The sequence below is a fragment of the Zalophus californianus genome, chromosome 2 (genome assembly GCF_009762305.2).
Source record: "Zalophus californianus isolate mZalCal1 chromosome 2, mZalCal1.pri.v2, whole genome shotgun sequence".
NCBI lineage: Eukaryota > Metazoa > Chordata > Mammalia > Carnivora > Otariidae > Zalophus > Zalophus californianus.
In genome coordinates this window covers 122,174,374-122,189,181 of record NC_045596.1, presented here as the reverse complement: position 1 = coordinate 122,189,181, position 14,808 = coordinate 122,174,374, and the positions used below count along the sequence as shown (strand labels likewise).

Here is a 14,808-nt window from a genome sequence, read left to right as displayed (position 1 = left end):
TTTTTATTTTCATCCACTTTATTTATTCTGAAAATATTTATTAAGTACCTGCTATATTCTTTTTAGAAATAGGTTTATTGAATTATTGTGGACATACAATAAGCTGCATACACTGAAACAATTTAATGTTTTGACATATGTATACCTGTGATACCATGACCGCAATCAAGATAATGAACATATCCATTACCCTCAGGACTCTCTTGTGTTCCTTGGTAATCCCTCCCTCCTGCCTTTCTGGTTGTCTCTCTTCCCCAGGCAACCACTGATCTGTTTTCTGTCACTGTAGATTAGTTTGTATTTTTGGAATTATTGGTATGTTTTTGGTATTACTGGAATTATATAGTATATGTGGGTGTGTGTTTGTGTGTGTATGTGTGTGTGTGTGTGTGTGTGTGTGTGTACACACATATAATACATTTTTTTTTCTTTTCTGCCTTCTTTTTTCACCATAATTATTTTGAGATTCATCTATGTTGTATGTATCAGTAATTCAGCCCTTTTTTATTTTTTTATTTTATTATTATTATTTTTAAAGATTTTATTTATTTATTTGACAGAGAGAGACAAAGCGGGGAAGGAACACAAGCAGGGGGAGTGGGAGAGGGAAAAGCAGGCTTCCTGCTGAGCAGGGAGCCCGATATGGGGCTCGATCCCAGGACCCCAGGATCATGACCTGAGCCGAAGGCAGACGGTTAACGACTGAGCCACCCAGGCACCCCCAGCCCTTTTTTATTGCTGAGTATTATTATTTTTTATGGGTATACCGTAATTTGTTTATCTTTTCACTTGTTGATGGACATTTGGGCATTTTCACTTTGGGGCTATGAACATTTGTGTACGAAACTTTTAAGTGAATGTGTACTTTCATTTCTCCTGGGACTAGGAATGTTTGGATCATCTGGAGGTATATGCTTTAGCATCTTCAACCAAGGGAAGAATCACCAATAAATAGTTCTAAATCATTTCTGAATATCTTCTGAAGTGGACCATTTCTATCAATAAACAAGCACTCTTCTTTGACCACAGGTGTATATTTAACTTTTTAAGAAATTGCCAAGCCATTTCCCCAAGTGGTTGTACCATTTTATGTTTCAAACAGCAGTGTCTGGAGTTCCAGTGCTCCATAGCTCATCAATACTTGGTATTGTCAGTCTTTTTAACTTAGCCTTTCTAATATGTATCTAGAGGTATCTCATTGTGGTTTTATTCTAATTTGTATCTCCCAGCTACTAATAATGGTGAGCATTCTTATCTTTTCATGTGTTTCCTTGCTATACATGTCTGCTTTGGTAAAATATGAAATCTTTTGGCTGCTTTTTTTTTTTTTTTATCTAGGTGGTTTGTTTTCTTATTGATCAGCTTTTTGAGTTTTATGTATTCTGGATACAAGTCCTTCATTACAAAGCATAGATATTTGGTTTGTAAATATTTTTTACAGTCTGTAGCTTGTCTTCATTTTCTTACTGGTGTCTTTTGAAGAGTAAGATAGTAATGAAGGCAATAAATGTGGTTGGATTCTGGATGTATTTTGAAGGCAGAGGATATGCTGATGAATTGAATGTGGGATATGAGAGAAAGAGAGGGGTCATGAATGACTCCAAGACTTTGACTAAGTAGGTGAAGAATGGGATTGCAGAGGGTTTTTTTTTTTTTATCATGAATGGATATTGTACTTTGTAAAATGCTTTTTCTGCATCTTTCTTGTAAAATGCTTTTTCTGTGAATATTGAACCACCCTTCTGTCATGGGAATAAATCCCCCTTGGTCATGGTATATGATTTTTTAAAAATACATTGTTGGATTCAGTTTGCTAATATTTTATTGAGGATTTTTGCATCTATATTCATAGGAGATATTGGCCTGTAGTTCTCTTTTTTTGTAATGTCTTTATGTGATTTGGGTATCAGGGTAATGCTAGCTTCATAGAATGAATTTGGATGTTTTCCTTCCTCTTGTATTTTTTAGAATAGTTTGAGAAGAATGGGTACTAACTCTTTAAATGTTTGGTAGAATTTGCCTGTGAAGCTGTCTGGTCCTAGATTTTGTTTTTTTTGTTTTTTTTTGTTTTTTTAAAGATTTTGTTTATTTATTTGAGAGAGAGAGAGAATGAGAGAGAGAGAGCACGAGAGGGAAGAGGGTCAGAGGGAGAAGCAGACTCCCTGCTCAGCAGGGAGCCCAATGCGGGACTCGATCCCGGGACTCCAGGATCATGACCTGAGCCAAAGGCAGTGGCTTAACAAACTGAGCCACCCAGGTGCCCTAGGTTTTGTTTTTTGAGAGTTTTCTGATTACTGATTCAATTTCACTGCTGGTAATTGGTTTGTTCAAATTTTCTCTTTCTTCCTGCTTCACTTTTGGTAGTTTATATGTTTCTAAGAATTTATCCATTTCTTTTTAGTTGTCCAATTTGTTGGCATATAGGTTTTCTGAATATATTCTGTTACCAATGTTTGTATTTCTGTGGTGTTGGTTGTTATTTCTCTTCTTTCATTAGTCATTTCGTTTGGGTCCTCTCTCTTCTTTTTTTTTTAATGAGTCTTGCTAGAGGTTTATCAACTTAGTTGTTCTTTTCAAAGAACCAGTTTTTGGTTTCATTGATCTGTTCTATTGTTTTGTTTTGTTCTATTGCTTTTTTTAATCAAAGGGTATTTAAAGCAAAAATTGGTTGAGATTACTTGCAGAGAGAGCATAGTTAGAAAAGAGACGAAGTTCAAGGACTGAGCTCTGGGACCCTTCAACATTAAGAGGTCAGAATGAGGAGTAACCAGCAAAGGAAACAGAAGATTAGACAGAAGGAAAAACAAGAGAGTGTGGTATCCTGGAACCAGGTGAAGAAAGTGTTAGAAGGAGGAGGGTCTGATTAGCCATGTCAAATTCTGCTAATATAACTTGTGTAAGATGAATTCTGAGAATTGACCATTGAATTAAGCTACGTGGAGGTTATTGGTAACTTCGACCAGAGCGGTTTTGTGGAGTGTAAGGGCAAAAGCTTGTTTGGAATGGGCTCAAGGAAGAATAAGAGGAGAGTGATTAGAGACAGAAAGTATACACAACTGTTTTGAGGTCCTTTGTTACAAAAGGGAAGGGAGAAATGGGGCTATATTTAAAAAGGAATATGAGGTCAAGATTTTTTTAATTGCAGAAATGACAGTATTTGTTTTTTTAAGATTTATTTATTTTAGAGAGAGAGAGCATGAGCAGGAGGGTCAGAGGGAGAGGGAGAGAGAATCTCAAGCAGACTCCCCACTTAGTGCTGAGTGGGACTCAATCTCATGACCCTGAGATCACAACCTGAGTTGAAACCAAGAGGAGGACGCTTAACTGACTGCACCACCCAGGTGCCCCAGAACTGATAGTATGTTTCTATCATGATGGGGATATATAGTTGAGGGGAAGTTGTTTATTTAAGAAAGTGCTGAAGTAATTTATTTGGTCAAGTGGAAGAGAAGGGTTTTGGGTTGCCTGAGCTTCAGTAGGAACTTGGCTCGTTTATTGATGATAAGGAGAGAAGACAGAGTGTGTGGACAGAGATCCATGAAGACAGGTAGGAAGAGTGCACTTGGGAGTTTCTGATGACTTTTTGTTTCTTAGCTCTCTTCTCATTTTCTTTGTTGTCTTCTGATTTTTACTTTTTTCTCAGCAGCTGAGCAGGATGATGGAGTAGGTGATAGTAACGTTTGAGATGAGAGGATAAAATGTGCAATTGCCATCTAGGAGAGTGAATTAACTGGAGTGTGGGAGCATTGCTGGAAGCACGAAGGATCCAGCTGAGACCTGTGGTCCTGCATTGCAAATGAAGACAGGCATCATGGTTGTGTGTTTTCTCTTTAGTTTCTTGGTGTAGGAATGGAATTGGCAGAGTTGGATTAAACCTGTGTTTCATTATGCTGGGTGGTTCTTTTTAGTTGCCACATAATTAGTGAGCTAGAGGAGTTACAGGGGTCTTAGACTAGTCCTTGCCGTGATTATCTTTCTACTCCCGAAAGAATTTGAGGAAAGGGTCCCTTTTGGTATATCTGAGACCAGTGGTAATTGACTGAAAGGTGTCATTTATCTCTTTCTCTCCAATGTGATTCCCTTAAGAGCTTTTTTTTTTTTTAAAGATTTTATTTATTTGACAGAGAGAGACACAGCAAGAGAGGGAACACAAGCAGGGGGAGCGGGAGAGGGAGAAGCGGGCTTCCCGCGGAGCAGGGAGCCCACCGCGGGGCTCTCTATCCCAGGACCTGAGCCAAAGGCAGACACTCAATGGCTGAGCCACCCAGGCGCCCCTCCCTTAAGAGCTTTAAAACTAAAAAGCCTTTTTTTCTCAGAGGACTTTTGGCCGAAGTTCAAAGTTCACTCAATTTCTTGACATTAACATATTGCATTAGAAATTATATTTACATGTTTATTCCCCACTAGATATTTAAATAATTTACATTAATGTTATATGTTAATAATGTTGAATTTTCAAATATTTCATTTGTTTTCTGATATTGGTCTAGTTTGTTCAATGATTATATCGTGCAGCTTTATCATTATCAAGCATTTTTGTAGATTTCGGGAGTTAGTTACAATTTTTCATAGGTACTGAAAATTGAGCATGCAAAGTCCAGTTGGGTCATATCTTCTGATATGAAATGAATAGACTTTTTTTAAATATTTACATTGGATTGTGGAAGAAAGTGATCTGCAAGTAAAGATACTAGATAATTTTAAGTTGAATGTTTTTTAAAGTAATGTTACAAGGTAACTGAACATAAGCTTTTTATTTATTTATTTATTTATTTATTTATTTATTTATTTATTTATTTAACAGAGATAGAGAGCACAAGTAGGCAGAGCGGCAGACAGAGGGAGAGGGAGAGGGAGAGGCAGGTTCTGCGTTGAGCAGGGAGCCCGATGCGGGGCTCGATCCCAGGACCTTGGGATCATGACCTGAGCTGAAGGCGGCCGCCTAACCGACTGAGCCACTCAGGCGCCCCTGAACATAAGCTTTTGCTGAAGTAAATGTAAAGGGAGATTAATCTTTTGTATAATGTATTGGAAATAATCTAATCGAAGGCTGCACTGTAAATTGGTGCATGTAAGTGAAAAGGTCCAAAAGCAGAGTCCACTGTCAGGTACCATTAGGAAAAGGTTTTGATTCTACTTCTCTGTGATTCTCTGCTCGGCCTTGCATGCAGCCGACTTACACCCTCATGGATTTCAACGTGTTAGGAAAACTGCTGGGCACACATGTCGCACTGTCCTTTCAAACTGACTGTTCTCTGCCCTGGTTGTGACATGTAAGAAAACTTTCTTCCTTCTAGATTTTGTCATTAAACTTGTTTCCATTTAGCTTATGCTCTCAAATAATTTGCATATACATCTTTAGTCTAAATACACAGGTTTAGAATATGCTCTCGTGTATTAAAGGAAATGTGAGGTTGTGTAGCATATTTATATTTAATGATTTGGGGGATGTATGCAGATGTAAGAGTGTCATTTGAAATGATTTTCTTTTTACTTTGCAAACTTGTTCTATAACATTGAAGGAAGTTTTTTCTGTTACTTATACACCTTTCATTTGAAATGCTTTTTCCAAAGAACTGTTGGTTACCGAAAGGTTTTGTCATGAAATCAAAGTTACTGCATTCCTTAAGCTCACAGCTTGCATTTCGGCAAGAAATAGGCTTATTACTTGTTGAAGTTAAAAAACAATTTTTGTTTTTGTAAGTTAGATTGTTTTTGTTTCATTGAGCCAACTAGTTTATAATCATTTTTAGCAGCAAAAGGAAGTAAACGTCTGTGCATAGCAATGCATATATGCTGGAATGCTAGCATATTCTTTAGGTATTAAAATGAGACTGTTTAAGGGCATAGCTGACTGACAGTCTTATTTTGTGGCTTTTAAATTTTAAACTACTTTAATTTAAATATTAGAAACACGACTTTGTTCTATTTTGTCATCATTATTTATTCATTCCAGCGTTTTAAATGCAACTTTTCAAAACAGCAAGATTATAGGGTGTGCTGTTGACATGGTCCGATTGGTGGCTGTGTGGTAGTTGTGTGTGTTTGTGTGCGTGTGTGTGTGCACGTGGACACGTGTGTGCATGCACATGTGAGATTTTAGTTCCTTTTTTAAATAATAGAAAAAGTCGTAGGACTTGGCGAACCCTAATTCATTGCCAAATATAAGGAAGTGATAGATCAATATGTTTTCTATTTTATTCTAACATGGGAGACATGAGATAAACACTTATTCTTTGTTTAATTCTGTACACCTTTGTTTGGTTTAAAATTATGTTCCAAATGTAAAGTTCTGTGGTAAAAGATAGGATTTTTTTCCCCCCAAAGCTTTACAAATGTTTAAAACCTTATGGGACTTGCTAAAGGAATCATTGTATTTAAATTCAAGGAACTTCTGCCATGTAGTAAATACCACAGGGATTATGAAAGAAGTTTCTCCTTTAAGAAACTGATACATTATTTTTCCAAGTTTGGAGAGAGTTTTGTGGTTTCCGTGCTGTTGTTATAGAGGTATTTTATTTCTCTATCACTTACGCTTCTGTTCCATGAAGAAAGCTAGAAAGGTAGGGTTTGGGAAAAGTTTACACTATCTTCCTTTGTTTCAGTATTTCTTCTTTTGCTGAGAAGGGGAAGGATGCAGCTAATAGCCAATGCTTAAAAATGTGAAGTAAATAACTAGGTCTTGGTTCCTGAGTAAAGTTGCAAAGCTGTATAACTTTGTAACATTTTGTGAGTCTGAACATTAAACCAAGTAGGAGAGAAATATAATTAATGTTTTCTGCCTTCAAATATCTGAAGGAAAAAATTTAAAAAAAGCATTAAGGATCATAATAAATAAAAATCGGGGCAAGGTAGGAAGGAGTTTCCAGTCAGGTCTGAGAGTGTTTTATGCTAAACTCTATTTTGGGGCGCCTGGGTGGCTCAGTTGTTAAGCATCTGTCTGCCTTTGGCTCAGGTCATGATCCCAGGCTCCTGGGATCGAGCCCTGCATGGGGCTCGCATGGGGCTCCCTGCTCAGTGGGAAGCCTGCTTCTCCCTCTCCCACTCCCCCAGCTTGTGTTCCCTCTCTCGCTGTGTCTCTCTCTGTCAAATAAAAAACAGAAACAAAACAAAAACAAAAAAAACTCTATTTTATCTGTGTTTAAAGCCAAGCCTGGTAGTTTGAACTATGAAAATAAGGCACCTCCACCACTAAAAGTGGTGTACTGATTATATGCATGTAATTTATGTTGGTTTGTTTATTTTTTTGTTTCTCAAGGTGAATCCCATTAGATCACCCATACCAGCATTATGGGTGGGTGATTAGGGGGGAAAAAAAATCCTTATCTCCACCTTAGATCTATTGAATTAGATAGAATGTGTGGCGGATGATCGTCGGGATTCTCCTTTTAAAAATTATGAATTACATCTACAAGAGGTGTGTAAAACGTATATACAGCTTAAAGCATTTATAAACACTGTTGTGTTCGCTCGCCATCTAGCTTTAGAAGTTAATGTAATACTCAAGCAGAAGTTAAGCTCCTGCCTTACGTAGACACTGTCTTCTACCACAGCGAGTAAAAAGGAAAATGAGGCCTGCCTTCAAAAGCCTACAGTGAGCGTGATAGTACACTATTCAAAACCTCTATTTCATGTTTAAACCTCACAAAAATGGGTTAAACAGATGAAATGGCTTCGTATTGGCCCATTTTTATCAAATTATTATTCTCCTTTTTTAGTGTAGAAAAAACCTAAAATGCACCCCACGCGAGTTGAGCCCCACATAGGACAGCCAGAACTTCAGCTTAAGAATCTGGACCATGTTTCCTTCTTGTAGGCGATAGGCTGTTCCCTTGCCAAGTCTTGGGTTCAAATGGTGTGCTTCTTTTAATGTAAATGTATTTAGTTGGCATTTTTATTATATTTTAATTAGCAGGCTGAGGGATTTTAGAACCCTTTGCTAGTCATGTAGAATTCCAAATACATTTCAAAGAAAAATTTTGATTTCAGGTATAGCAGAAAGGTAATTAAGTTAAGAGGGCTGTGTGTGTGTGTGTGTGTGTGTGTGTGTGTGTGTGTGTGTGTAATTTCATCAATGGGGCTATTGCCCAAATCTCTTCAAAGAAAATTTAAGAATGTCTCCTGAGCAAAGAAAATTATTACGTGTGCTGAACTCTTTAAGTCATAGACGAAGGTCATGACAGTCTGAGTGTATTTAAAAACGGTTTTCTATCTGCTTAGAAAGCAAATGAAGCGCTCATTACTAACTTTAAAATTATAACTATGAGAAGATTTTTGCTAGAGGTGAAAGATCAAGATCATCACAGTCCAAATGGAGACAGAAAGTTCAATTTCTGGCTTATCAGTCAGGCATGAAACATTTCAGGGTTATTTTGCATTATCAGTGGGGAGTTGATCTTGCTAATCCAATGCATGAAGATAAGATTCATTGAAACATTTATAAAGGCATTTGGAGTAGATCTGATCAGCAGAGAGCGGACTTAAAGTGAGAAGGAAATCTGACCTGTCAGTCACTGTCTCAGCTTCAGCAGTCACTCGGCTTTTCTGTGCCTTGCCTTTCTCTTCTGTTAAATGGGGTCTGTTACTGCGTTTGGAAGTTTAATGGCCTCCTGGAGAAATCTCGTATCTGAAAAAGGCTGTCAGTGTTGAGCCCTCTTGCTAGCTGGCTTATGGGCCCTTATTTTCCTGCAGCCTCTGTGCTCTCTGGGAAATGGTAACCGATCTTCCTCTCTGACAGATGGAAGAACAGGTTAGCAGCGGCAGTGAGAAATTGCACGTCCCTATCTTTCTTCCGTATCTACCTTTTAACATTAGTCTCATCTTCTGGGTAGGGTTAGCATTCTTAGAAGCCCTACAAAGAGCTGCCTGTGTTTGTTTTAAGCTGCAATAAAACTTGTTTGAAACATACCTAGATTTCTCAAGAATTCTGTGTGTAACTTAGAATACTCTCATTTAACCCCCTAATTCCTCTCAAGTTGTTTTCCATTTCTACCACTCTAACCAAAAGGGTCCCCTTCATCGTTGGCAGTGATCGGTGTTCACCGAATTCAGTGGCTCATTCTCAGTTTTCATCCTCCTTGACTTAACTGTAGCCTTTGACACCATGCCTACTTGCCTCTTGCACTTTTGCTTCCCTGACACTCTTCTCAATTAATTCTCTCCCTCCTATCTCTTATCATTCCTTTTCTTCCTGTCTGGCTCCTTTTCCATCCCAATGGAAATGTCTTCCAGGCACCTGATCTTCAAACACCTTGTTTAGCATTGCCATATTCCCATTTCTGGGCCCTTCTCTCTGTAGCTGAAGTCTTTTGACCCCCACCTTTCAGTCTATCTCTGCCTCAGCCATAAGGACCAGTCCTGATTGTGGGTGAGAAGTATTTAAACAACGCCAGCCTAACTAACACGTTGTGGCATAACATCACCACCTGTGCTGCTAGGCCTTCTGACCTTTAGCAAGGGACGCATTTGCCGAGGAATCAAAGCAGGTGTTTGATTCCTGCTTTTACCCTTACTCACCTAGTGGTCTGAGTGGTCACCAGGTAAGCCCTGGACCTCTCTGAGCCTTGGTTTCTTCATCCAAGGAGCAGCAGTATTTGCCTTCCTAGTTCATCGATGGCCTACAAGGATCTCATGAAATCGGACGCAGAAGTACCTATAAATTGCTCAGGAACATAGCAAGCAAGCATCAGGATCATCTTTGTAGAGATTTGTCATTGATGAAATCACCTAGTTATCATTGCTTTCTCAAGAATTTGATCTTCTGAGTTTACTCAGTTATTCCATTCAGTTATTCGAAAATACGTGTTGAGTGCTGGCTTTAGCTTGCTATATATAGTACCTTTATAGAATTTTCAGTTTAGTAAGTGATATAAAGCATAAATAATAAATTGCAATATAAGATGGCTAGTGTTTAAATAAATTTAATAAGCTGGATAATCCCAGTTTATTAGTTTGTATTAGTCTGTATTATAGATCTTCAGTATTTTTATATAAATATTTCGTACCATAACCTGGAATATTAGTCAGATATTCAAGATTATCTTCTAGGAATGAAAGGGCAGGGGAAACATAGTAGTAGAAAGGTTGCTTTGGGAATTTAGAACCAGAGAAGGGGGACTGAACAGATTTGCAGCATGTTTCCTCTAAACTGTAAAGCCTGGAAAACCACCCTGCTTGCATTCCAGCCAACAAACCACCCAACCACAAAAACAATCAGGTTACCATGTCTCCCTTGAACATTTCTATGTAAACACTGAAAATTTGTTATCTAATTCTTTTTCAATATCAGAATGTCTGCATATATTAGGACCCACATAAAACATTTTCAACAATTTAGTTTATTTCAATTAATTAAGTTTTATATATCAAACTTCCTTTTTAGGGAGGTACCCTGGGTTCATTAGTGATCTTGAGGAGACACTAGTTTAAACAACACACAGCTTTTTTCTTAGATAATCTAATTTGATTAATATTCATATTTGTTGTATCTGATTATACGGAATTTGATTTTTTTAAAAATTTTTATTGTTATGTTAATCACCATATATCACATCATTAGTTTTTGATGTAGTGTTCCATGATTCATTGTTTGTGCATAACACCCAGTGCTCCACGCAGAACGTGCCCTCTTTAATACCCATCACCAGGCTAACCCATCCCCCCACCCTCCTCCCCTCTAGAACCTTCAGTTTGTTTTTCAGAGTCCATCGTCTCTCATGGTTTGTCTCCCCCTCTGACTTACTCCCCTTCATTCTTCCCCTCCTGCTGTCTTCTTCTTTTTCTTAACATATGTTGCATTATTTGTTTCAGAAGTACAGATCTGTGATTCAACAGTCTTGCACAATTCACAGCGCTCACCATAGCACACACCCTCCCCAATGTCTATCACCCAGCCACCCCATCCCTCCCACCCCCCACCACTCCAGCAACCCTCAGTTTGTTTCCTGAGATTAAGAATTCCTCACATCAGTGAAGTCATATGATACATGTCTTTCTGTGATTGACTTATTTCACTCAGCATAACACCCTCCAGTTCCATCCACGTTGTTGCAAATGGCAAGATCTCATTCCTTTTGATGGCTGCATAATATTCCATCATGTATATATACCACATCTTCTTTATCCATTCATCTGTCGATGGACATCTTGGCTCTTTCCACAGTTTGGCTATTGTGGACATTGCTGCTATAAACATTGGGGTGCACGTACCCCTTCGGATCCCTACATTTGTATCTTTGTGGTAAATACCCAGTAGTGCAATTGCTGGATCGAATGATAGCTCTATTTTCAACTCTTTGAGGAACCTCCATACTGTTTTCCAGAGGGGTTGCACCAGCTTGCATTCCCACCAACAGTGTAAGAGGGTTCCCCTTTCTCCACATCCCCGCCAACATCTGTCGTTTCCTGACTTGTTCATTTTAGCCATTCTGACTGGTGTGAGGTGGTATCTCATTGAGGTTTTGATTTGGATTTCCCTGATGCTGAGCGATGTGGAGCACTTTTTCATGGGTCTGTTGGCCATTTGGATGTCTTCTTTGGAAAAATGTCTGTTCATGTCTTCTGCCCATTTCTTGATGGGATTATTTGTTCTTTGGGTGTTGAGTTTGATAAGTTCTTTATGGATTTTGGATACTAGCCCTTTATCTGATATGTCATTTGCAAATATTTTCTCCCCTTCTGTCGGTTGTCTTTTGGTTTTGTGGACTGTTTCTTTTGCTGTGCAAAAGCTTTTTATCTTGATGATATCCCAATAGTTCATTTTTGCCCTTGCTTTCCTTGCCTTTGGCGATGTTTCTAGGAAGAAGTGGCTGCGGCTGAGGTCGAAGAGGTTGCTACCTGTGTTCTCCTTTAGGATTCTGATGCACTCCTGTCTCACGTTTAGGTCTTTCAACCATTTGGAGTCTATTTTTCTGTGTGGTGTAAGGAAATGGTCCAGTTTCATTCTTCTGCATGTGACTGTCCAATTTTCCCAACACCATTTGTTGAAGAGACTGTCTTTTTTCCATTGGACATTCTTTCCTGCTTTGTCAAAGATGAGTTGACCATAGAGTTGAGGGTCCATTTCTGGGCTCTCGATTCTGTTCCATTGATCTATGTGTCCGTTTTTGTGCCAGTACCATACTGTCTTGATGATGACAGCTTTGTAATAGAGCTGGAAGTCCAGAATTGTGATGCTGCCAGCTTTGCTTTTCTTTTTCAATATTCCTCTGGCTATTCGGGGTCTCTTCTGGTTCCATACAAATTTTAGGATGATTTGTTGCATTTCTTTGAAAAAGGTGGATGGTATTTTGATGGGGATTGCATTGAATGTGTAGATTGCTCTAGGTAGCATTGACATCTTCACAATGTTGGTTCTTCCAATCCATGAGCATGGAACGTTTTTCCATTTCTTTGTGTCTTCTTCAATTTCTTTCCTGAGTATTTTATAGTTTTCTGAGTGCAGATCCTTTGCCTCTTTGGTTAAATTTATTCCTAGGTATCTTATGGTTTTGGGTGCAATTGTAAATGGGATCGACTCCTTGATTTGTCTCTCTTCTGTCTTGTTGTTGGTGTATAGGAATGCCACTGATTTCTGTGCACTGATTTTATATCCTGCTACTTTACTGAATTCCTGTATGAGTTCTAGCAGTTTTGGGGTGGAGTCTTTTGGGTTTTCCACATACAGTATCATATCATCTGCAAAGAGTGAGAGTTTGACTTCCTCTTTGCCGATTTGGATGCCTTTGATTTCTTTTTGTTGTCTGATTGCTGTGGCTAGGACTTCTAATACTCTGTTGAATAGCAGTGGCGAGAGTGGACATCCCTGCCGCGTTCCTGACCTTAGGGGAAAAGCTCTCAGCTTTTCCCCATTGAGAATGATATTCGCTGTAGGTTTTTCATAGATGGCTTTTATGATATTGAGGCATGTACCCTCTATCCCTATACTCTGAAGAGTTTTGATCAAGAAAGGATGCTGTACTTTGTCAAATGCTTTTTCTGCATCTATCGAGAGGATCCTATGATTCTTGTTCTTTCTTTTGTTAATGTATTGTATCACGTTGATTGATTTGCGGATGTTGAACCAACCTTGCAGCCCGGGGATAAATCCCACTTGGTCGTGGTGAATAATCCTTTTAATGTACTGTTGAATCCTATTGGTTAGTATTTTGGTGAGAATTTTTGCATCCATGTTCATCAAGGATATTGGTCTGTAATTCTCCTTTTTGATGGGGTCTTTGTCTGGTTTGGGGATCAAGGTAATGGTGGCCTCATAAAATGAGTTTGGAAGTTTTCCTTCCATTTCTATTTTTTGGAACATTTTCAGGAGAATAGGTATTCATTCTTCTTTGAATGTCTGATAGAATTCCCCTGGGAAGACATCTGGCCCTGGGCTTTTGTTTGTTGGGAGATTTTTGATGACTGCTTCAATTTCCTTAGTGGCTATAGGTCTGTTCAGGTTTTCTGTTTCTTCCTGGTTCAATTTTGGTAGTTGATACATCTCTAGGAATGCACCCATTTCTTCCAGGTTATCTAATTTGCTGGCATAGAGTTGCTCCTAATATGTTCTTATAATTGTTTGTATTTCTTTGGTGTTGGTTGTGATCTCTCCTCTTGCATTCATGATTTTGTTGATTTGGGTCATTTCTCTTTTCTTTTGGATAAGTGTGGCCAGGGGTTTATCAATCTTGTTAATTCTTTCATAGAACCAGCTCCTAGTTTCGTTGATCTGTTCTACTGTTCTTTTGGTTTCTAGTTCATTGATTTCTGCTCTGATCTTTATTATTTCTCTTCTCCTGCTGGGTTTAGGCTTTGTTTGCTGTTCTTTCTCCAGCTCCTTTAGGTGTAGGGTTAGGTTGTGTATTTGAGACCTTTCTTCTTTCTTGAGAAAGGCTTGTATTGCTATACACTTTCCTCTCAGGACTGCCTTTGCTGTATCCCAAAGATTTTGAACAGTTGTGATTTCATTTTCATTGGTTTCCATGAATTTTTTAAATTCTTCTTTAATTTCCTGGTTGACCCATTTCATTCTTTAGTAGGATGCTCTTTAGCCTCCATGTATTTGAGTTCTTTCCGACTTTCCTCTTGTGATTGAGTTCTAGTTTCAAAACATTGTGGTCTGAAAATATGCAGGGAATGATCCCAATCTTTTGATACTGGTTGAGACCTGATTTGTGACCTAGGATGTGATCAATTCTGGAGAATGTTCCATGGGCACTAGAGAAGAATGTGTATTCCGTTGCTTTGGGATGGAATGTTCTGAATATGTCTGTGAAGTCCATTTGGTCCAGTGTGTCATTTAAAGTCTTTATTTCCTTGTTGATCTTTTGCTTAGATGATCTGTCCATTTCAGTCAGGGGGCGGTTAAAGTCCCCTGCTATTATTGTATTGTTGTCAATGTGGTTCTTCGCTTTTGTTATTAATTGCCTTATATAATTGGCTGCTCCCATGTTAGGGGCATAGATATTTACAATTGCTAGATCTTCTTGGTGGATAGACCCTTTAAGTAGTATATAGTGTCCTTCCTCATGTCTTATTACAGTCTTTGTTTTAAAATCTAGTTTGTCTGATATAAGGATTGCCACCCCAGATTTCTTTCGGTGTCCATTAGCATGGTAAATGGTTTTCCACCCCCTCACTTTCAATCTGGGGGTGTCTTTGGGTCTAAAATGAGTGTCTTGCAGACAGCATATGGATGGGTCTTGTTTTTGAATCCAATCTGATAGCCTGTGTCTTTTGATTGGGGCATTTAGCCCATTTACATTCAGGGTAACTATTGAAAGGTATGAATTTAGTGCCATTGTATTGCCTGTAAGGTGACTATGACTGTAT

The 14,808-nt window shown here is 38.5% G+C and overlaps 1 protein-coding gene across 10 annotated transcripts in view; it reads left to right on the top strand.

Annotated features, from left to right (window-relative positions):
* Window positions 1-14,808, top strand: part of SLC10A7 (solute carrier family 10 member 7) — a 282,178-nt gene that overhangs the window by 20,111 nt on the left and 247,259 nt on the right. The gene's annotated exons all lie outside the window — the stretch shown is intronic.